The following is a 23,396-nucleotide window of genomic DNA, read 5'->3' on the forward strand; positions in this document are numbered from 1 at the left end:
AACATGAAACCCCCCCAAAATACCAAGATTCTTCTCCACCTTACATATCAATGATTTCAAGTGTAGGTGGGATCATGCATGTGTAACGTGTGCACAACACTGCCTCAGCGCACACAAGTGAAATAACACAGCATCTTGACTAAAATAACAAAACTGGGAATCAATGAACAAATCTTGGGAACGAAAATAACAATGTCCTCCAGTTCATAAGGTCAGTAAAACCAATTCGTTCGCAAAGACTTCTAACAGCAGTATTTGGCGGAAGGCAGAGACTCAGACAAACTAATCCTCTTGGGGAAGGTTTAGTTCATTTTGTTTACTCAAAAGACTCTTTCAAAAAGAAGGAATTGTTTGCGAACAACCCAGCACCAGGACAGGTGCTTCAACTGAGCAGGGGGTTGTGATGTAACCGAAAGACAGCTGACAGGCAGACTGGGGTTCATGCAAGAACCACAGGTCATGAAAACCAAACACGCATTTCCACTTGAAGGTCAAATCAGCTCATACTGACCTCGTCCTTGTTCTGTTTTCTCTATCTGAATCCAAGAGAGCAGGGAAGATGCCGGGGTGTAAGGGGGGCTGTAGCCACTGTTTTTGGGAACAATCCCAGAGGGATGTGGGTAATGGAAACACCAGGTTAGGCCAATACTAACAAACTACTGGAACATCTGAAAAAATGTCTTTACCTTCCAAGAGAAGACCACTTTAACAGTGCTTACCTGTTGATATTATGCATAGTATTTGTGAAACAGGAAATAATGACAGTCTAAACAGTACATATTTGAAATGACGGATTGTCCTCACTGAGAGACAGAAGCTTGACTGTGTTTTTGCGTTGCATTTGAGCTGAGCGAGTTAACGTCTTCGGAGGAATCCACTAGCGCTGCCAGAGCAGAAGGAAATGATTAGCGACTGGAAGCGGTCTGCCTTTGTAAACCCCCACATACATACTGTTTTGAACGTTTTGAAAAATGCCAAATTTCCCCACGAACACATTTTCATTGGCGGTTGAGCACATGCCCCAGCCTGATAATGGCGACCCATGCTGTGATAAGGAGCACTGTAGCAGCGAAAGAGCCTCACGCTCGGCTTTTTATGGGTCATTAAAAGTGTTTCAAGTCCCTCTCACATCAACTTGTGTGGCCACAGTCAGCCAAGGAAACAAGCAAACAGCCCGAAACGCCCCTTCACACCAGTCAGAGCAGTCAAACCAGCCTGCGTGCCAGACAGAAATACAGTATGTCAAAGCCTGAACAGCCAGACTAAACCACACATACCCTCAAAACCTCAAAGGGTTGTCCACTAACTGCCAGTATTTTCACCGCCGCCACAAAGCAATCATACTTGAGAAGGCTTCTGTCTCCACCGCAGGTGTCAATACTTGCTATCAGAATGAAGAAGATTTGATGAGCTGGGATCAGAGACCTATCTTTCTAATATTTATATAGATATATCTAACATAGATTGATAGATTGATAGATGGATAGATGGATGCATGGATGCATGGATGGATGGATGGATGGATGGATAGACAGACAGATAGATTTACATTTTACATTTATTCATTTAGCAGACGCTTTCATCCAAAGCGACTTCCAAGAGAGAGCTTTACAAAGTGCATAGGTCACTGATCATAACAAGATAACCGATAACAGATAGATAGATACACACATACATACATAGACATACATAGACAGTAACTCCATCTATCTGATGGGTGTACATAGACAGCATTTCTCCGCTGCGCCGGTCTGCTATATTTACACAGTGAGAAGAGGAGCAGGTCAGCTGTGTGGAACACTCAATATGAGAGTGTTTATTAATACATGTGTTTATGAGCTCTCCATTGCAAGGTCTAACATGGCCTGACCTGTTTTACGTTTTACTATGTTTAGGAATTACAACATATGTCTCTCTTTACCCATGTGTCCCAACGTACAGTATACAACCAATGTAGATGGTGTGAATATGGTCTTGAATAAGGCACAATATTTAGGTTGTTTTCCTTTTTATTTGAAGTGGGAGGGTCCAATGTAATTGCCTTGTCTGAGTCAGAACATCCCCTAACCAATAGATAACCTCCTGTGAATTTAAACAAACAAACAAACAAACAAACAAACAAACAAACAGCCTGCCACAAAGCATCTCTCTTTAGAACAGATGCTGGGAACATCAGAAAGCCGTCTTTACAAGGTTGATTTCGCGTCTGACTTTCTTGTCTTCAAATATCCATCAGAGTGCCAGAAGCCGAAGCCACCCAGCGCGTTGTGTCAGCACCTCTCCTGCCTGGTAATACGTTACTTCAACACAGAGACACAGCAGAACTAACAGCTTTAATGAGACAACAATGACCAACTAAACCCCGGTTTATCCTGACATGTCACAGTCTCTTGTGCTGCTTGGATTTTCACTATCACCTGGGGACATTCAGACACAGTGTCTGTCTGTTTGTGTGTTTATTTTGTGTGTGTGTGTATGTGTGTGGGTGTGTGTTTGTATGGGCACCTGTATGGAGAGTCATCCAACATGATCCAGGTTTACACACCGAGGTCGCAACCTGTCGGAAATAACGACGTTGAAAGGAATGTTGAACATATTAGCAAACACATCTTCACATCCTCATGCAATAATGCCCTACTGTAAGGACATGACATGCACCCAGTGGTCACAGCAAAGTATCCTGCAAGTTTCGTGCAACACAACTGTGTTCAGATGTAGTGTAACACCTAGCAATGGAGTTCACAGGACTCATTCTACCCCAGAACTGTCCTCTACAATTCTCATTCCAGCCCAGCCCAATGCATGAGGTCATTCTTTAAATGGTGTGTGTGTGTGTATGTGTGTGTGTGGGGGGGGGTAGCCTTGCTGGACTGTGTTTCAAACGTGCGAGGGACATCGATAGCTCGAGCTGTTGTCGACCTAGAGACACTCCCATACTATTTCTACTGCTTTGGGAAGAGCTGTGGTGCCATGCGATATGTAAGGAAGACAGCGATAGCACTGGCGAAGCTTTCTCGCCACTTTAACTTGAATGTAATTGATCAAATATATAGATTGCCATGGTTGAGGTTAAATGGGAATAACACAGCACAGTGAAGTGATTGGATCCTTCAAAGGAATTCATCTACTCTGCAGACCTTTCAGATGACCTGTCTTTTACAGAAAACAGTTCTAGAATGGAGGCCAGGAACCTTCCACATGGAGCTGGATCGGCCTATCAGAACACAGCGTTGGCCTTTATTCTAAAAAGTCACATCTAAATGCAAATGTATTCCAAAGATTTACATTAGCTGGTGGCAGCTTTCAGACCAAATGTTACTACTTGAGAGAGGCTGCAATGGAGATTGTTCAGATTACATGTGAGGGGAGGTTGGCATTTCAAAACGATTCCCCTTAATCATTGAAAGTGAAACCGCAGCGTTTGGAAATGTTAATTATTTTAGTGGCTGAGCACCGAAATTGAGCACCATATTGTGGAAAAGCTGTCCATCATTAGAAAGTAATTGATGAAAACAGTGTGTTCTGGCTCACTGCATAACGGTGGACGGTGCAAAGATGCCAACACAAACACAGCATATACACACATCAGATATTGACTCAATTTGTATTCCTGCAAGCCCTTATGCTTAACAGAGGACCCATTACCCAACATGCCCCATTTGACACCAGGTGTGAACCATCTGCTGTCTTCAGGGCTGGACTGGGACAAAAGAATTGCCCTGGCATTTTTGCTCAGACCGGCCCGCCACAAATGGTCGGACTCTGAGCCACTGAAACAAGAAACAGAGAGGGGGTTGGAGCTTGTTAAGAGATGTGATTGGGCCAGCCCAGTGTCAGTATGGGAAATTGACCAATTCGATGGCCAATTTGAAGTTTATAATTTAAAAAAACTGAAACATGTGGCTAACCTGTCTACATGATCTGCCTTAATTTTCAACAAGACAATGTACACAGCATTTACCACAGGATCATAACAGCAAACCTGTATCAACATTCCAAGAAGGGCATTTCGTGTTATGGACCGATCTCTCCTTTTCTTAACCAGCATTTGTGTGCATGATACAAATGAAAACTAATTGCCCCTGGATACAAGCATGCAAATGATTTCATGAATATGCATGGTGGTCTGTTGGGTGTTTATCCATGTGTGCAACACCGCTCTCAATTTTCCTTCTTAACCCCTTCCTCATCCTCCAAGTAGCCCGTCCACATTAACCACAGGACGTGCACAAAGGTGCAACGGGATGTTAAAACCATCTGAAAACATTTGCAATATCAATAACAATCTCCGTGACAAGTACATTACATCGGATCATATCTCTAGAGAAATCACCCTCTTTAGATGACTCATGCGCTTACAGTTAACTCTAATGGCTTGCACGTTTTTCTGGTCAGAGGTGGATCCTGCTTGTGATTAGACCCGTACGGACCTGGTTCTGATAAAAACCTAGGTATGACCCCGGGGACGGCTCTCCTGGGGAACAGGATGTAGTTCTGACCCCACGTGAACCCGTCAGAGCGCAAGTGCGAGAACCGTGTTTGATGTTTGTCGTGGGAAAGTGCTGACTTCCATGATTCTCTTCTGACACGTTTACGTTCCGGAGCTCCCGAACAGGTGGCTTGTGTTTGCGACAGAGCCTCGCGCAGACCGTGTTCATGTGTCAGATTTAGAGGGTGATTACAGAAGGGGAACATGTGCTGGACTGTCCTCCCCCACAGAGAGCCGAACTGGCTCGACAGATCACATGACACGGCTTCAGATAGGTGTCCGTGATCAAAGCTGACGGTACCACTTTTCTGGAGCTTGCTGTTGTTTCAGGCATGAGATATGTTTCCTGTTCTGTGGAAACCCAGTGAGTACAACCAGCCTTTGCGACAGATGTTATCATAATCCCATCATTCGGGTTCTACTCCAGGTTGGCCCTGCAGCTGTCTTCAGATAAGACTCAAACAATCCGAACACATCGAACTAACTTCATACTCATAAAGCAGGATAGTAATCTACTCTTCATTGCCCTGCGTGAACCAGACCTGTTACATTGTCTGCCGGTGATTAGAAACACATTGCCATAAGTATCTTTAAGGCCTGGATGTTGTAGCCCGATGATTTAACAGTAGTTGAATGCATGTAAGAGCCAAGCATAGGATAGCGCATTGTTTAGTCCACAAAGTTTCTTTTGTGTTGTAAACCCCATTACATGTCTCTTGAGCAACTGAACAGGATGCCTACATTTAAACAACCTTGCAGAGCTCTGGTCTTTTAATATATTTTAGAACACGGACTGTCACAATATTCTAGAACTGTCTCATTAATCGAGAACACGGAATGTCCAATTTTTCTAGAACTGTCACATAGTTCTAGAACATGTCCCACAAGGAAGGAATGGGATCAAGGTACAAATATTGTAGTCTGAAATCAGGACAGAAAATATAGGCCCGATAAACTGTAGTTTACAGATGCATTCACAATGCAAACACATCCAATGTGATCACAGAGTTGTTCCATGCGGTTAATCATCCAGAATCCTCCTCCTGAGTTAGCATTGGTCAGATATGAGACATTGGCTTTTGAGAACCTCTGCTGGCTACACAGCCATCACAACATACACAAGTCTAATGCGACGGCCATGCGGTGGCTATTAAAGTGTATTAAACGTTCCTCGTCTGAAGGGCTGGGTGTTAACAACAGTCCCTAATCCCTGTGGGGATGGCCAATCCAGTCCGCATCCTCTCTCTCCACCCTGCTGCCCTCCATTATATGTGCGTCTCCCTGACGACACTAAAGGAAGTCTCCACAGACATGGCTGCACCTGAACCTCATTTGCATGGGTTCCATCAGGGGAGACCCCGACTGGGATAATGATGTAAACACGCAAACAGCAAAACATCTCACCTCCCCCAGGCTGGTCTCTCCTCTCGGCCTCTCAGTGGCAACGCATCACACGGTGAGTATCGGGAGCGACCACAAACACTCGTCAGCACTTGTCGACACGTGAAACGTACGGTAACGTAGGCATGCAGTCCGAGAAGAGCAGCAACACGGGCACAAACACATGCGTGCACACGGACACACGTGCACCCACGCATCTGGGAAGGACATGTTTAAGCCTGGGGATTGACACACCGTCTCTGGTTTGCCCTTGTCAGAGCTCAAGTCACTCAGGTGGCAGTATTTGTCACATGAATTCGGAATCACTTGCTGCAGGATCTAAACATGTCACCCTCCGTTGGGTGAAGCCATTCTGGGTATCATTAGCGCCATCCGACCTGGCTGGTGAGCTTGGGCTGGGGGTGTGTGAAGGGGGGGGGGGGGTAGGGTTGGGTGTGACAGGTCACCCTTCACCCTGGGTAAGTGCCACCTTCTGCCCTGCCAGGCGTTGTGTGACAGACCTGGTCCCAGAGCAGCTGAGTTTTGTGTTCTGAATATTAACCGGACTGGCAAACAGCAGGACAGTGCTGTGCTTGGTTGAGGTGGTGCATGATACGATGATACACGGTATCATGGTTTTCATAATTGGGTATCAATAAAGCTATATTATCTATATTAAAGTCATTTTACATTTAGTACTTTTATGTTAAATTTTGCTAAACATTTAAACATGAACAGTGCTCTGCCAAGGATAATATGTTTTACCCACATGACCCAGTTACGGCGTTCTACTGTGGATGGAAACCCTCTAGTCTGACAAACCTTCTTTTTTTGAAGTTCATTAATAAACAGCCTTGAGAGTATTGAACCGGGGGGGATTTTATGCACAGGTTCCCCAGAGAGACAACAGAGAGTATGTGAGACTGATCGTGCTCTGTGATGGTAAATTAGGTTATTGTAGGCAAACAATCTCTGTTCGTTTGAATGAATATGACAAGAGGTGAGGTCTAATATTGACTAAACCCAGATTGCCTTTCCCGGGACTGTATTGTACTGTCAACCTTCATGAGGAATGTTTGGGTGGTAACTTGCTCCTGCACAGAGGCTGGGTGGTCCTGCTGTTTATGTCACACAGGAAGTAGAACGAGAAAAAAGCCTGTCTGGAGAAAATGGTTCCTGGCACATTCATATTGCACAGCCAAACAGACTTCACCTCTATCTCTCGCAAGGTCATCCAACTGCCCTCTGGGTAATGGTCTGAACAGCTCTCCTGCTTGGCAAAATTGGAAAATAGATGACAGCCCGTTCTGTGAGTGGCTCTGGTCCAGGGTTGGGGTTATGGAGCGTGTTTCTCATTGGCTAATTGCTGCGCTGTCTACCAGTGAGACCGCCAGCAGAGTTAACCTTCAGATCAGCACTTGGGGAGAGCTGTCCGGTCATTTAAACAGCTGATCTGACCCGCTTTCCTTACCTACAGGTTGTTGTATTCAAATGCAGCCAAGCCCGGTGACCTTAACTGAGCGGATGCGTAAAGGAAATATATACAGGATTAATCATCAATTCATGAATTATTTATTGTCATGATGATAACTTTGCTCTACGAGAAACCCAAAAGACACAGCGAGACGAAAAGGAAGAATTAGCAAACAATCCCGACCTTCGAAAGAACCCGTGTTGTCTTGAATATGCTAAATCATATGTTAAAATATGCTAAAACCGACACCTGTCACCACAGCCGGCAGCAGAATATCTCCGAAGGTGATCAGACGAGCGCTAGCAGCATTATGACTTCTTTATCTCCGCAGGACCGGACCTGAACGCTTGATGGAAATGTCATCTGTCTTCAGACTGATGACGACACTGGGCCGGGTTTTGTCACCGTGCTCCCAATTACCTGTCACTCATCGTGCCAGAGTCTGCCCAGCGCAGACAGACCCTGCCGTGTCCTTATCGCTGTCCCGGCGACGGCAGTTTAATTGAGGCAGCACCCGGATCATTTCGCTCACGTTTCTTGGTTACCCGCAGCGTGTCTAGACGTGTCACTTGCGTGTTAAGGGACAACAGCACACGCGTGTCAACAGGCCGAAATGGAAGCAGGGAGTTAAACTTCTTCCCCTTTATTAATCACACAAGTCTTTTGAAGGATAACAAACATTTTGACGTAAAACTAATATAACCTATTAATAAAACGTACCAGTGTGTGATACATTTGCTGTTTCAGTCCTGTGTTCACACACTGTCAATCTTCATTGAGACTGTTTTCATACCTTGATGTTTCTGCTGGTGGCATGACTGAGCAGAAATGTGACCACCAGGGTTAGCTGTAAGCACAGGAGCCATCCAAGGACGGTCATTCCGATACATGGTCCAGACCTCTCAGTCTCTCTTAGACTGTGTTGTAACCCTACAGGCAGTCTAGACACCACTTTCCAGGAAAGTGCGGAGGGCAGTCCGCATTGATTTTCACATTAAAACTAATTCCGGGATTAAAACAAGCTGCTTCCCTGCTCTCTGCCCACAAAATGATAGATTTCAGTTTTACAGAGAGCTGACCTCAATCTGGTAAAACCACATCTTCAGCTCAATGCTTGACCACTCACAGCAGCATCATAGGAAGCCTGGATTAGAGGGGGTTGTGGAGTATAGGGCTCAGTGGCTGTTTCTAGGTATATATAAGCATACACAAGCAGCTGCTTAAGGCCCCTGGCCACTGTTTTATTTATGGTACCAATGTTATTACTGTGGTGAAAAATAGTTCAGAGAGTTCATGTATTTCACATTTCAAGAGTATTATTATTATGACTACCATTAATAATACGACACATCTGTATTATTGAGACAATAAGCTGTAGAGGACAGTACATGTTCTTTGATTATTGTCGTGCCTTTATCAAAACCTCACATTTCTTTGGAAAATGGCTACCCACAGTGGCCTTGTTGGAGTGTTTGTGTGTGCAGCTCCGAGCTGATGACACAACCCACCAAATGAGCCATGTGTTTCAGTCATTTTCGGCCAGCCTTTTGTTGAGATACTACTGCATTTGACATCTGTATGCCTTTACACATACACACACACACACACGTGCGCAACACACACACGCACACAAAGCAAGACTGAAAGGAGTCAGCTGCTCCACTTCCGCCAGCGTCATTCAAAGTGTGACTTTGGTGCTTTGCCACGGAAATTCACACAAAACCTTCGGCACGTGATTTGAATAATCTCCAGCCCTTCTTCTTCCTGTCACTATAAAGTAAATCACATTGACAGCTGTGAACGTGGGCCTGCGAGGGCTGAGCTGGGTGCTATTCCAGGCCGACCCAGTGTTCAAGTCCTCAGCTCTCTGGGATCCATACAAGACAGGAAAGAACCTCTTAGGATAAACCCCTCCCCTAAAATTGAACCCCCTCTTTACTCCAGACTGGAGTGATCCTCTTAAATCCTTCCCATCGCAAACACACACGCACGCACGCACACACACACAGAGTGGCGTGGTGAGGAGGCCTATCGGATTATATTGATGCTTGCTACTCTCACTGGTCTCTGTTCACCTAAAGTCACACTCTATGTAGTAGTCTGTTAACTCTACACTCTTTAACAAGGATCCAGCATGTTATAGTAACAGTGCCAGGCTAGAACTGAGCTAAGTGTCCTTGTGTGGCAGCACTCCTGGGTTTACAGTGGTGGGCGTGTCATCTTTAGACCAAGGTGGCCCCGCCTCTCTGGAACATGCTGTTATGAAACTGGATGTATCAAATATTACAATATTACACACACAACAGCTGCATCAACTAGCCCACACCCAAACACACACACACCAACACACAAACTGAAAAGTAATGCCGTTCTGCTGGTGGGGGAGACAGAAGACACTTTAGATAAGCCACCTTGCTCCAGCTCAGTAGGGCAGAGCGGCCAGCAGACGAACCGACACCGATAAAAGATGCTAGATTAGATCACCCCAGAGGCAGCAAATCCTGCGGGATTGTGTTGGCGTGAGCGTGTACAGTCTGTGTGAGTGTGTGTGTTTTTGTTGATCTCCTCAGAGTTGGGCAGACATACAGAACAGGATCAGGGCAGGCTGGCTGGTATCATGGTTTATTCATGGTTTCGTTGTGTCTGTGTTGTGGCCCTCAGCAAAAACACACAGACCATTGTAGCATTTCGAACGCTCGCCGTGGTTACATCGTGCAGGAAGCAAGCCGTTCAATACAACACACGATTGTCGATTGTTTACGTCAGTTACAGTGTACGTGCGTGTGTGTGTCTACGTGTGTGCGTGCGCATCTCAAGGTCAATCTTTTCTCATTTCACGTACAGTGTTTGTTTTGACTGTGAGCTATAAAGATAACCTACACCGAGCAGTTTGCAAGCCCTGTCCATGCTGCTGTCTTCATCCAGGCCACAGCCTGGATCCTCTGTGTGTTACACCAGAGCTTATGGATGTGGTTTCAGGCCCCATGCTGAGCCTCAGACAGCCGTCTTCCAGGCCTGATGACTAGCCCAAATAAACAGTCTTCCTCTGGCCGGGTCCAGGGGCCCCGAGGGGCCTCCAAGAGAGGCTACGGGCCACTGAGGCCCACAGAGTACATGTGACCTGTAACTAGCCTGTGTGTGTGTGGTGTGTAAGGCGGTGGGTGGGTGTATTTGTAGGGGCGTGTGCATTTCGTATGTGTGTGTGTGTGTGTGTGTGTGAGTGCAGTTTATTTGTGTGTGCTTGGTCATGCTAAAACACGGAACAATGGAACCGTTAACACATCACAAGACTGAGAGGACTCTTTACTGTACATAAGAGCCTCGTATCTGAACAGGCCGACCGACAATGAACAGCATGGAACTGGAAAGCCAGTTCGCTTTCGAGGCTGGCCTCGTGTTTTTACAGTAACATATGCTCAGAGCAATGTCAGGGTAGAACAATGCAGTGTTTGCAGTGTGGGACGGACCCCCCCTCAGGTATCCTTCGAATCCCCATCCCATGCGCAGAAGTGGGTCAAGTTTTCAACACAAATACCCCTCCGTCAGTAGGTATGTGGAGGTGAATGAAATGTGTTTGAACAGACCTTTGAGCGTCTCTCCTCCACAATGGCTCCTGCTTTATCTCAGTGTTTACCTGTGCTGCTGTCAACTCTAGCCCACCTCTACCACACCTCTGCCATGTAGGCATTGTGTTTAGGGAAATGAATGATTTCCTGTGATCGTGGACACTTCATCCTGCCCAGTTCTAACTGGTGTAGCCTCTGGCCCCCAAGAACAGTCGAAGCAGGAGTTCTCTTCTCAATAGTTCTTTCATAATGGTCGCACACAGCTTTCAAAAACCTCCAACCACAAAACTTTAAAATTCATTGTGATTAATATTTAATCCCACCTCATTTGAGATAACCCTTCAGGCCCGGCAGAGACAGTGTCCTTCGAGGTCTCTAGATGCAGTCAGTGGCTCAGATTAGAAACAGTAGACCTTTTTTGGGGGCCCAGAGCAGCCCCTAGCTCTTGTGTTGAGGGCTGGAGGATTTCAGAGCACATGCATGAAGAATGTGCATCCCAGAATAGCGGGCTAACCCAGTTAACTAGCCGGGGCTCCATCTGGAGGGCTTGCAGGCCAGGCATCGTCACTGGGTCACTGGCCGGGGGAGGACAGCCCTGGGTGAAATCACATTCCACACTCAGTGGTCTCTCAGCTCTCTCGGTGTCTGTCTGTTCCCTGTCGCTCTCTCTCTCTGCCTTTCGTTTCACGTTACATCCCCCTGTCCCTCTCGTTTGTAACCCTCCGTCTTCAATCTTTTTGGGGTCTTTTTTTCGATTTTCTTCTTTTTCTGTTCTCTGTTTCAATCTCGCTGAAGGACACATTCCGTATGCATATTTGGCAGAGTCAGATGGCACTTCAGGTCCTCGACAAACTTGTCTCCACGACAACAGACACGTCCCCTTCCTGTCCGAGCCAGAGACTCGATGTTCACCGGAGCCGTGTCACGGCGCCCTCGTTAAGTCGAGCTGTGACTTTACCGAAGGCTCTCCTGATCCCTCTGTCTGTCGGCGCACAGCGGGACATCTCTGGTCACATAGTGCCTGACGAAGGAGGGTTCAGACAGAGTGCACCCCACCCAAACCCCCACGTCACAACCGAAGCCTGCCGCTAACACGACGCCACAGTCACACGAGGAAGAGCTGGAGCTAATAGCTATGCTGGTCTGTATTTTGCCATGGTTTCACACAGCATGTGATTGCACCGGTACACACAGTATAGAAACCATAGGAACACTCATCGTCCACTTTTTGATGCCAAATGTTATGAGAGGGTTACATTAAAATAGCACGCTGTATTTCGGGTTTTTCATTCGTCGCAGGCCGGTTGTGGGGTGCGACCGACTGGCACCTCTCTCCTGGTAGGCCCTGAGGCATCTGGGTGCCCCATCTGAGCCTCGCCCCTCCCACTGAGATCAGAGGAGTCGCCATCTCGCCCGTAAAGCCCCGGGCTGCCGGCAGAGCCTCCGGAGGCCAGGGAACAATGGCCGATCACTACTGGGAGAAGAGGACACTGAGATCTTACAACACCTTTGATCTAAAGAACAGCCGCACACACACACACACCCCCCCTCCACACACACCCCCCCTGCTCAGTGAAAAGCACAAGGTGCTAATAAAGACTTCATAGGTGTCCGTCATATTCTAGCTGTGTTTGAGACATGCATCCCCACTGCGGCGTTATACTGAGCATAGCGGCTGTTTAATGAAGGATGAACGCTCTGGGAAAGGCTCGAGGCAGAGGGAAGGTGTATTGTCTTGGGGTGGGAATGGGATTAGGGACACATTCTTTCAGGACGTGAATAGATTCCTACTATTGTGAATTCAGTCTTTACACGCAACAGACTGAATGGGCAAGAGAATTCCATGGAGGAAGTTGTCCATGAACACTTCAGTGGTTATGTAACGCATTTCTCTGTTTTTGCGTGTTTCTCCATGATAGTTCTTCATACGTATAGCACACAATAGAGATACAAATGTATTTATAAGTTATTTGTAATATTCTTCCTGTGGTACTCCCCGTGACGTGCTAGTTTCAAATGGTCTCCTGGCAGCTTTCTGCCTGCAGGCTATGTCTCTTCACACAGTCAGGAACCCAGTACTCAGTTTGGCTATTCAGTTTGATTATTTTCCCCTAAAATCTTCACACCTGACATTCCCTTAAAGGAGGACCTTGAGTCACTAAGACTGTCTGGAGCACACACTTGTCCCTTCATCAGTGGAATAATGAAGGGTCACATGGCCTTGTCCTCTGTGCTGTGTCGAGTCCGCGAGCCTTCCTGTCAGGTGACACAGAAAGCCTGAGGATTTCTCAGTGCGCATTTCAAAAGGATCAAATGCAAATGTAATTAAATGTAAATTCTGCACGTGACATGGTTTGACTAGCTCCTACATAGTTCAGGAGTGATGGATCAATCCTGTTCTTGTTATGGTCTGGGGGACGGACAGTAGGATGGGGGAGGGGGGGGGATGGGTGGTGAGGGATGTCAGGGAGGGAGAGTAGAGTTGGTGGGAGCAAGGAGGGAGGGGATTGGGTGGGGTGGATTGGGTGGGGTGGGGGTGTGGTTGGGGGTGGGGGTACTTCAGCTCCTCCCCCTGCCCGGATCGAGTCCTCAGCCCCAGCTGTGGACCCAGCTCCTGGGGAGGGAGGCTGGGTCATGTGTGGCCAGACTCTCCATCCCCAGGCAGGCTGATCTGGAGCCTGGCCTAGGCCTGTCAGATAGTGTTCTGGACAATGCAAACTGAGTGAGCTGGGGAGAGGGAGATTAGCAGTGCAGCTGTGGAGCTGGATGAATGACCTGGGTCTTAATGGTGTACGGTATATCTAAACGCCAACACACACAACACTGATGTACTGAGTAATCCCTGAGAGAAGTTAAAGTGAAGGGTAGAAATTCAAGATGTTGAAGAAGTTTCTAAAGAAAAGTACAAAAGTAATTCGAAAAAGGGATGGAACCAAACACTTTGATTGTGCAGTGATACGGTTTGATGCCGTGGGTAATGTTTATAAACAATGTTGATGTCTTCCTTGTCATTTTCCGCTTCATACATTCATCATTCTGTGTGGAGGAAATCCTTAATTTACTCCTCTCTTCACTGGCCTGGATATAAAGGAAGGGGAGAAGACAGATCTGTGTACAAGCACGTTAGAGAAGAGGAAGTGGTCCATTTTCATATTTCACAACTCGCTGAAGGCAGGAAATGAACATTTATTTTGGAGACACTTCTCTTCAACGACAACAGCTGTCTGCAATCTGTCAGATGTTATGCTGCAGCCTCTCAGGACATCAATTCAGGGAAGGGATGAAATAATTCCTCTTTACTTGAAATACATGAATATATAACCAAAACTAAGTATGAAATAATCATAAGAGAATAAACTGCACTTTGCTAGCGAGGGTGAGGATTTAGTAAAAGGAAAAACTTGTCATTCCTACACGCCGAACACAATCAAACACTTCCTGGACACCAAAATTACAAAACGGGTTATCTTTCACAAGGTGAACATTCATATTTAAAGGTTCAAAGAATTTTCTGTCTGTGTTCCTGTAGACAAAACACTCAAATGCCCCACGAGCCTTAATCTCCTCTCCTGCTCCGAGGCTGAGGTGTAGTGATCGCCCCCTGCCCTCCCTTCCCCTTCTCTTATCAATACGATGGCCCGGAAGGGGGAGGGGTTATTGAGGTCGACACACACCACGGGACGTGAGGTTAATGAGCTAATAATGAACCAACCGTTAATGTGTTTCCTGATTGTGAGGGTTCAGGGGAGTGATGTGGAGATAAGAACCATGCTGGTGATGGACACCCTCACCACCCTCCCATCCACCCCCCCAACACACACACACACACCCACACACACACACCCACACACACACTTTCCTACATCCTGGTCCACTAGAGCACATGCTGGTCATCGAGATAATGCTACACTAAACACTACTGCATGCTGTCAGGGGCATGGACCTCGGCCTGGGCCCAGCGCTGGCTCTATTACAAACACAGATAAGAATCACTCTGCCTTTGTGCTTCCTGTTTGGCATTCTCCATGACAACAGGGCCGTACTCAGGGAAGTTCTTTATTCCATCGAACGGAAGGGAACATGGGGCTGTTTCAAGAAGTGGTTGTAAATTGTTAAGTGTCTTGGACTGGTAGAGGCACCAAAGGATTAAGCCAATCCTTATCAGCCCCCATCACATCCCCTACCTGCTTCTACCACATCCCCTACCTCCCTCTACCACATCCCCTACCTGCTTCTACCACATCCCCTACCTGCTTCTACCACATCCCTTACCTCCCTCTACCACATCCCCAACTTGCCTCTACCACATCCCCTACCTGCCTCTACCACATCCCCATGGAGAAGCTGACCCCGGTAAATTGTGCTACGAGCAAGCTAGCCTAGCTGCTGTTGCTAGCCAAACTTCACTGAGCAGCACTTGTGCTAGCTGCCGCATCATTGGATACCAGTGGAGAAAAATTAAGTTTCCTTCTGTAGTTTCAGTTTGGCAATTAGTTGTTTACTCTCCTCTTTTGTCTTTCTCTTTTGCGCTCCGCTCGGGGAGTTTTGTTACATTTACCAAATTGGTTTTGGCATTCACTTCACTCTTCTACTGTCTTACATGAACCAACTTATATGACGTGCTTTGCTGCGGAGTTGCTGCAATCGATGGAATAGTCCACAGTAGTATCGGGTGGGAGGGGAAGCTTGCGTTGACACAAATAGAATAAACGCTCTGTTGGTATCTTTGTTGATACTTTTGTGGAAGGTTATGACTTTTAATCGATTTGTATTATTATTATAGTTATTATTTATCATACAGTAATTTTATGTAGTCTTTCAAGGGCACCCCTGGCATCTGGGGGCCCCCTGGTAGCTGCAATTGCCTACCTTGACTAATGGGTAAGTCCGCCCCTGCTGCCTCTATCACATCCCCTACCTGCCCATCACAGCCACTACCAACCACTATACCAGCACCTGCCAGCCCCTCCAGCCCTTGCCACAACCCAGGGTAATCTACAGCCATCCACTGGTGGCAGAACTCAGAGCTGAAGGACTTCTTGGTTCCAGAGGGATCTGGAAGATAGAACGCCACCATCGCTGTGCGTCCTGATGGATGTGGTCTATTGTCTTCCACACGGGCTGCATCGCTGTGTCTGGATCCACATCAGACATGTTCTCATGGCTTCGTGCGGGTTCATCAATCAGACCACGGACAGCCCAAATGGAGCCTGCGGTACCCATGAGAACACACTGACGTGTGGAACATGAAGCGGTTAGACACCTTCCCAGAGTGAACAGCTGTCTCAAGCACCCGCCAGACCCGGGCACTGCCGTTTTTGTTGAATCCTATTGTTCAAACACGCCATCTCCCTGTCTGAGTCAATGTCGTGAAGGAGGGTGTTACGGTAACTGCGGATTGGACTTCACTGTGGATGCCATGAAACATTTATGGGCAACTGGAAAATGTCAGCGCGATGAAGAAATTCACAGTTGACTGAGCGTGTCTATGAACACAGTCTACATATATCACACTGGGGCCATGTTTATGTCCTGGATATTATTGGCAGCCCACCTCTATGTGAACATCAAGCTAATATGATGTGTGTGCATGAGCGAGTGTGTCTGTGTGTGTGTTTTAGGACCCCGCAGAGTGTTCTAGAGGATGTTTTAGCGGTCACTGTGTGCGTACGTGCGGATCTCCCTACTAAACGTGACTTTATTTGATCACGTCCTTGAGAGGGGTTTCTTTGATTTGACCTTATAACGTTGGTGCCCCCTGACAGCAGGGAGAGAGGTATGCCGTGTCACAGAATTGCGTACGTAAACATCCATATTCACATGTCGTATCTAATAGTTACTGCTATGCAGGTGAAGAACATGACATCATCTGTGTGTGACCTTGATGCTATCTCTATGGTGGGAGGGCAGAGAGCAGGGACTAAAGGACCATGGGCTTATTATGGGATGTCTAAATCAATAACCCTTGTCTAGGTGTAATCCCTGGCTTGATGAACCTATTACCAAGACTGTGTGCTTAAGATTCAGCTGTTAACCTCCCAAAACAGACGTGATGCTTTTGCATTTAAGTCGACAATTTAGACGGTCGCTTCAGAGGCAAATCACACAGAGGGAAACATACCAGTCATTCATGAGAAGTTATTAGAAGGTTTAGGTTTTGTTTACTAGAAAAAAAACTCAAAAACTAGAAAAGAGATATTTCAGTAGGGAGATTAGGTTACAATGCTTGGGTCGAGGCAAATATGTGAGGTTAATCTAACAAAGCCTTTTAAGTCGTTTCTGTCGGATTTTTGGAATCATCTGGTTATTGTTTTTAATTCATATGTCAGTGTGTTTTCTTTTGTAACAAGTAGATAGTTACCATGACATTCAATAAAAAAGGAAGTAAGAATACAAAAGGAAACAATATCTGCTGTTTCAAGCTGTTCTCAGACTATAAGCAGAGTGATTAATCACACACAAAGCAAACTGACCCTAACTGGAAAGCAGTTGGGGAAATGAAAAGATGTTATTCTCTGTCTTAGTTTGTGTTTTATAGAATCAAATCTGGGATAACATTATCAGAGTGTGTTTCTGGGCGAAAAACTGTGAACAAAGGACTACGTAGAGCTTCTATTTGAATGAACTCCCAGTACTTCTTTACTGACAGCAGTATTGTATGGGCTTAGGGGGAGCGAGATCTTCTCTGTACTGGGATTTGATAGAGAGTAGAATTGTCTGATGTAAAATATTTAGACTGTGGAACTGTCTTTCATATCTTTAAAATGGAGTCTCTGATTCCTGAGTCGGTTGTGGATCTGAGGGCTCATCGTCATGAAGTGCACCTCGCTCCGAACTGTGCACACAAGCCCTCTTTTGATCAAGACAGAGTTCTTCATGTGGTGCGGACACAGAGAGAGAAGCTATGAAAAATGGATGCTGCTCAACAGGGCTCAGACAGTGGTGCGTCTTCTGATTGCGTGCAGTGGAACAGAAATGGCTTTTGAAGCTGAAAGTAATGAAGGTGGAACGGAAGGCTTGATTGTTGACATGATGCAAAAGACTGTGGCTCAACATTGCAACCCAAATGCCACAGGGACCCACCCACATTTACACTTACTTGCAAGCATGTACAGTCCATACACACACTAAATCCACTGAGTGTTCAGTGAAAAGTCCCATGAACAACGTGACGCTAGTAATCGTATCTTTTGAATGAAACACCATGATACATTGTGCCTCTATACTCTGGGCTTGCGCATAAGAATGTCATTACGGCACCCCCACCTCACAAGCACACGCACACAACACCACCAAAACCACAGTGTTCAGTCAAAACTCCATCTTCACGTTGACACAATGTGACAAGCAATTCGGGAGAACATCAACAAGGGAAAAATGCCCAGTTACAGAGCGAGGCGTCTAATGGCGTCCAGTCAGAAAAAGTGGCCTTTTCTTCAATGGATCATGTTTATCTGACATATCTGGGTCTCTGCTGTGGAGAAACGTCAGAACTGTCAACCCAGTTAAACTCCAGTGGCAAATCTACATTATAAAACCAACCAATAAGATCAACTCAGAGACTGGCATCCCCCCAATACTTCAGTCACTTGATTTATTCAAGAGGATTTTTATGCTGAAGTATAATGCAGTAACTGGAGGTTTTGATTCCCTACAATAACAAAATAAGAAAAACTCAATCCACTGAATAGCAAACTAAACTAGGTTCTGATGTTCAGTCAATAACAAACACAGGCAAAATCTTTCTCAAAACCTTTATTTCCAGGCAAATAGACCGGACAGAAAGACCCATTTCTGTAATCAAGGTGGATATGGATTAGATTGTCTTCCCCCCCACACCACAAGCTCCCCATTTCCTCTCAGATAATAGGGTCGCTCATCTCAGACAAAGAGGTAACCTCTAATTTCAGGGTTGAATCCGATAGAGAGCGCATTATTCAATGTCAACAGACCACAAAGAGAGGGTTTGCTTTAAGCTAACCAAACATGGCAACCTTTGGCATTTAAATGTCTCAGTTCTACCATGGAACAAAGGAAGTCAATATTTGTGCTTGCGGGCTGGGAAATGAGAGGAGAGGGACAGCGGCGGAGCGGGGAGCGGGATCTCACCTGACTGAGAGAGATGCTATAGATGAGCCCTCGGGAAGACAATGGAGACAGGCCTCGTTCTGGCCCGTAAGGGATCGCGACCCGGATACCAGACATGGACTGTACAATCCGCAGGAACAAACAACAAAAACAAACGCCCCTCTCCTCTGTTCCTACAGTTCCCCAGTGACTCCTCAAAGATGTTTTACTGACCGTCTCGTTCCGCGTGAATGTGCCCGACGCCTGCTCCTGAGGAAGGTGGTGTGTTTACAGGAGATGGATATCTGATGGGATGTGAACCCAGCACCACCACATAGCCTCCACCATGGCTTATCTGATGAGACGTCACGGGCCAAACTGATCCATCATCTCAGAGAAGGTGAAATGGGAGGAGGTGGTGATGGGGGAGGTTGATATGGGGTCGGAGGGGATGTGCCAAAGGGGCGATGGGGGTGCTGGGGTTCAGCAGCTGCTGATGATGAGATAAGCGGGAAGTAAAGAACGCATTCTATACATTTCATCAACTGTACAGGGACCAATCAAAACGTCCCAGGAGTCAGGGACCAATCAAAACGTCCCAGGTGTCATGTAGGGAAAATGTGGTCCCTTTCTCAGCAGTGTTACCTCGAACTGTAACTCTATAGAACAACAATTAGTCTGACTCAGTAAATTAACTCAGTATAACTCATTAGATTAACTCAGTCTAACTCATTAGATTTACTCAGTCTAACTCATTAGATTAACTCAGTCTAACTCATTAGATTAACTCAGTCTAACTCAGTAGAACAACTCAGTGTCACTTAGTAGATTAACTCAGTAGAACAAAGCTTCCTATATTTAGAGAAATAATTGAGGCCCAACTGTACTGGAGAGAAACAACAACTCCACAAGAACAGACCGAGCCACGTTGAGCTCCAAACAGGTACAGCGTGTGTCTTAATTCAGTGACCTCAGTCTGAGAGACAAGGGGTAATTTGCCAGGCGTGTGTTCCTCCTCTCCTGTGTCCTGAGGTAGTCTGCTGTTATCTCTCTCTGAACGATCCTGGACTGAATGTCCTCACAGACACACAGCATGTTCAGTGTGATTTACAGCACCAAGCCACAACATGAGCTCAACGCGAGCCCCCGCACTGTGCCATGTGCCAGACGGTTTTATGAGCCTTCTGAACCTGTTTGACAAGCTGACAAGGTTTGTGGGATTCCTACAGGGCTTTTAAGAGGGTGAAAACAATGTCAAACATTTCAAATACAATGTGACCGGTTGTAGTTATGGTGGTTGTGTGACTTGTTACAGCAGAAGAGCCACATTTCAGTCATGGTTACTCTCCTGAAACGAATCGTTTCCTCAGTGGAAACACGACACACTGTAATCTTCATGTTCTTCATTGTCAAGAGCAGCCAGACGGATGAATGTCATTCTCACATCAAGCAGAGATGTATTTATTTGTCTCTGAGCTGAAACGGAGCCGATCGGAATTCCTCTCACACCATGCACGTGTTGAGGTCCCTGTTTTCGTGCTGAGTCACCCCTGAGAGTCCGACACACACAGCTACACATGGCAGAGATGACGGCCCTGCTCCAAGGTCGATGATTCATCCCCTGTAATGAGCAATTCTCAACGCTTTTAGAATTCAGCTGCCTGATATGTTAAAGGTTGGTTTCGCACACATTTTGGTCTCTTTTTTGAATCTTCTTCTCTCTTCGTGTCCACGCTGACTGAGAACGGACGCTTTTTGAATCACCTGAAACAGCATTTCGTACGCCTTCACCATCAGGAATCAAGACCTCTTTTTAGGTCTTTCAAGTAATGACCCAACCAGGACAAGAAGTGAGCCCCAACAGACTTCCCCCCCATGAGGGTTGTTGGGTGAAGAACCAGACCAGACCTGCCCCCCCCCCCCCCCCCCCCCCCCCCCCCCCCCCGCCCTGCCCCCCCCCCCCCCCCCCCCCCCCCCTCCAGGAGCAGCAGTGGGAAGGCGGACCGCCACTGCAGCCCTGACAAGCAGAGCGGCAACAAGATTGTCTTTCCTCACGCCAACGCTTCGTCGTTGCTATTATGGGATGTGCTGAAACGCTTCAGGCTGTCGTGAAGATCTGGACTGGTTTCTTATTAACACAGAGCTGCAGAAAGATGAGGCCGCAATACCCTGACAGACTCCCCCGTATGGAAACATCACCAGGGAGTTGACTCACACTCTGTGTACTACATTCACCATGATCTTTAGCTCCATGATAGGTTTTATAGTAGTTTACCAAACATAATTACGATGCATATCAGACATATGGTATATGCACAAGGTGAAAATAAGCTGGTTACATAACTTTGCTTTGTGTAGACTAGGAGTCGCATTTGAGGATTGGGTTTATGCTAATGTCCTGCTACCGACCTGACACACATACACACATATTTGAGAACTGGGTTTATGCTAATACCCCACAATCACTCATACACACGTGCGCACACACGCGCGCACACACACACACATACTGTTCTCAGCAATGTCCAGATAAATGTGTCTTTAGAGGGCTGTTTTCTCTTCCTCCCAGGCCGAGCATTTCTCCTTTCAGTCGTCCCACGTCTTTTCCACGGGGGATCTGTCTTTTGTCAGGACCCATTCACACTTCCCTCCTGGAGGGATCTGAGCAGAGCAGAGCACCATGACTCCTCCCCTCCCTGGCTCCTTTCTGCTGACTTTGGTCAAACCTTCATGAGCGTGCTTTTGCATGAAATATGTGCTCTGTGAGACTACAGCTTGTCCTGGCAGGCCTCCAGAGCTGCGTGGTGCAGCAAGTGATGAAGCAACATGGAGAATGTGGACAGTTATTATTCATATGTCGCAAGCTGAGGAGGACATCCCATCCAAACAAAACACAACTTTTAATCATCAGTTGGTTGTTTCTTTGTCGGCCATATTCCAGAGCACATCTACTAACTGCCATGTTAAGGATTACATGAATGAAGCAGATATCTGCAATTAGGCACATTTTCTGTTAACAGTCTGACGCTGATTGTGCCAGGGTGAAGGAGGTGCTGTGGAATGCTGTAATGAATTCTGCAATGGCGTGTGAAATTGCAAGCTGGCAGTTTAGGCTCGATCATTACAACATTTTATCACATCAAACTCCAGCTGGCTATTCAGGTTTCATATCAGTGATTTTTATTGTGGAGCTGATAGAGAGAGGGGATTGGCGGGATGGACAGACATTAAGAGGGTGAATTAATGACGATTATACTTGTTAGCAGCAGGTGAAGAGTGTTGTGTTCACACATCTCATACAGAATTCTGCATTGCACCCCAAAATATTAACTGATATTAATAAGTTATTGAAATTATACATCCAGTTATTTCTGTTTCAAGCATTGGAATGAGGGAGCTATTTATGATGCAACACTTTAGCCTGAATTGTAATCCTATGTCATGAATAGGTTAGGGTAGTTTAATTAGAAGTAATTGCATACAGGCATGGACAAAATAGTTTTAAAAGCACTTAGTGACTGTGTCGTACTTCACAAAGCTGAGTGTTACACTATGTGGCCTTGAGTTTGATGTTTGATATAGCCTGAAAACTACAACTCCAAACATGCCGCAACCCTCTCCCTTACCGGGTTTGAGCTGGAGGTAGGAGGCAGGACAGACATTGTGTGAGTCAGATGATGACAGAAAGCACCACAGCATTGCCAGAGCCCTGACACAGGACCTGGGTCTGGCCGGAAAAAAACGAGTTGAGCATGATTTACCTAGCATAATTCAATGACACAGATCACTGATCTCATCTCTCTCTCTCTCTCGTCCTGGAAATCGCTGTCCCGACAAATACCCTGCTGGCGGGAAAATATTGTTTGCAAGTGGAAAATTATCTAACAGTCTTTCACTTTGTCGGGTCTAAAATGTACCCAAACACATCAAACTGTGGCCTTCATAACAGCAGCCGCAATTATTCAGTAAGAAAATTGGTCTGTGTTTTGTCAGTTGCTGCCACCTCCCATAGCTGTGATTCTCATAACTATAGTAATTACCTTCCTGCATGCATCACTGTGTTTACATTTGCATTCTCACTGCTTACCTCATATAAATACCTGCACATGTTAGACACACACTCACACACACACACACACACACACACACACACACACACACACACACACACACACACACACACACACACACACACACACACACACACACACACACACAGAGACACACCCCAGAGGCTGCTTCAATCTGTGCCTGCCTGCTGAGGCCCCCTGGAGAGGCTGGTGGGGCTGGTGAGGAGTCGACAGATCTGAGAGGAGCAGGAGAGCGGTTGGCGCGACAAGCAGCCGAGCAGGGGTCCGGTTCACCCAGAGTGCATCAGGGGGCCAGGAGTTTCCTGCGGTGAACTGACAGTGGTGGGGAG

The sequence above is a fragment of the Hypomesus transpacificus genome, chromosome 23 (genome assembly GCF_021917145.1).
Source record: "Hypomesus transpacificus isolate Combined female chromosome 23, fHypTra1, whole genome shotgun sequence".
In the NCBI taxonomy this organism is placed as follows: Eukaryota; Metazoa; Chordata; class Actinopteri; order Osmeriformes; family Osmeridae; genus Hypomesus; species Hypomesus transpacificus.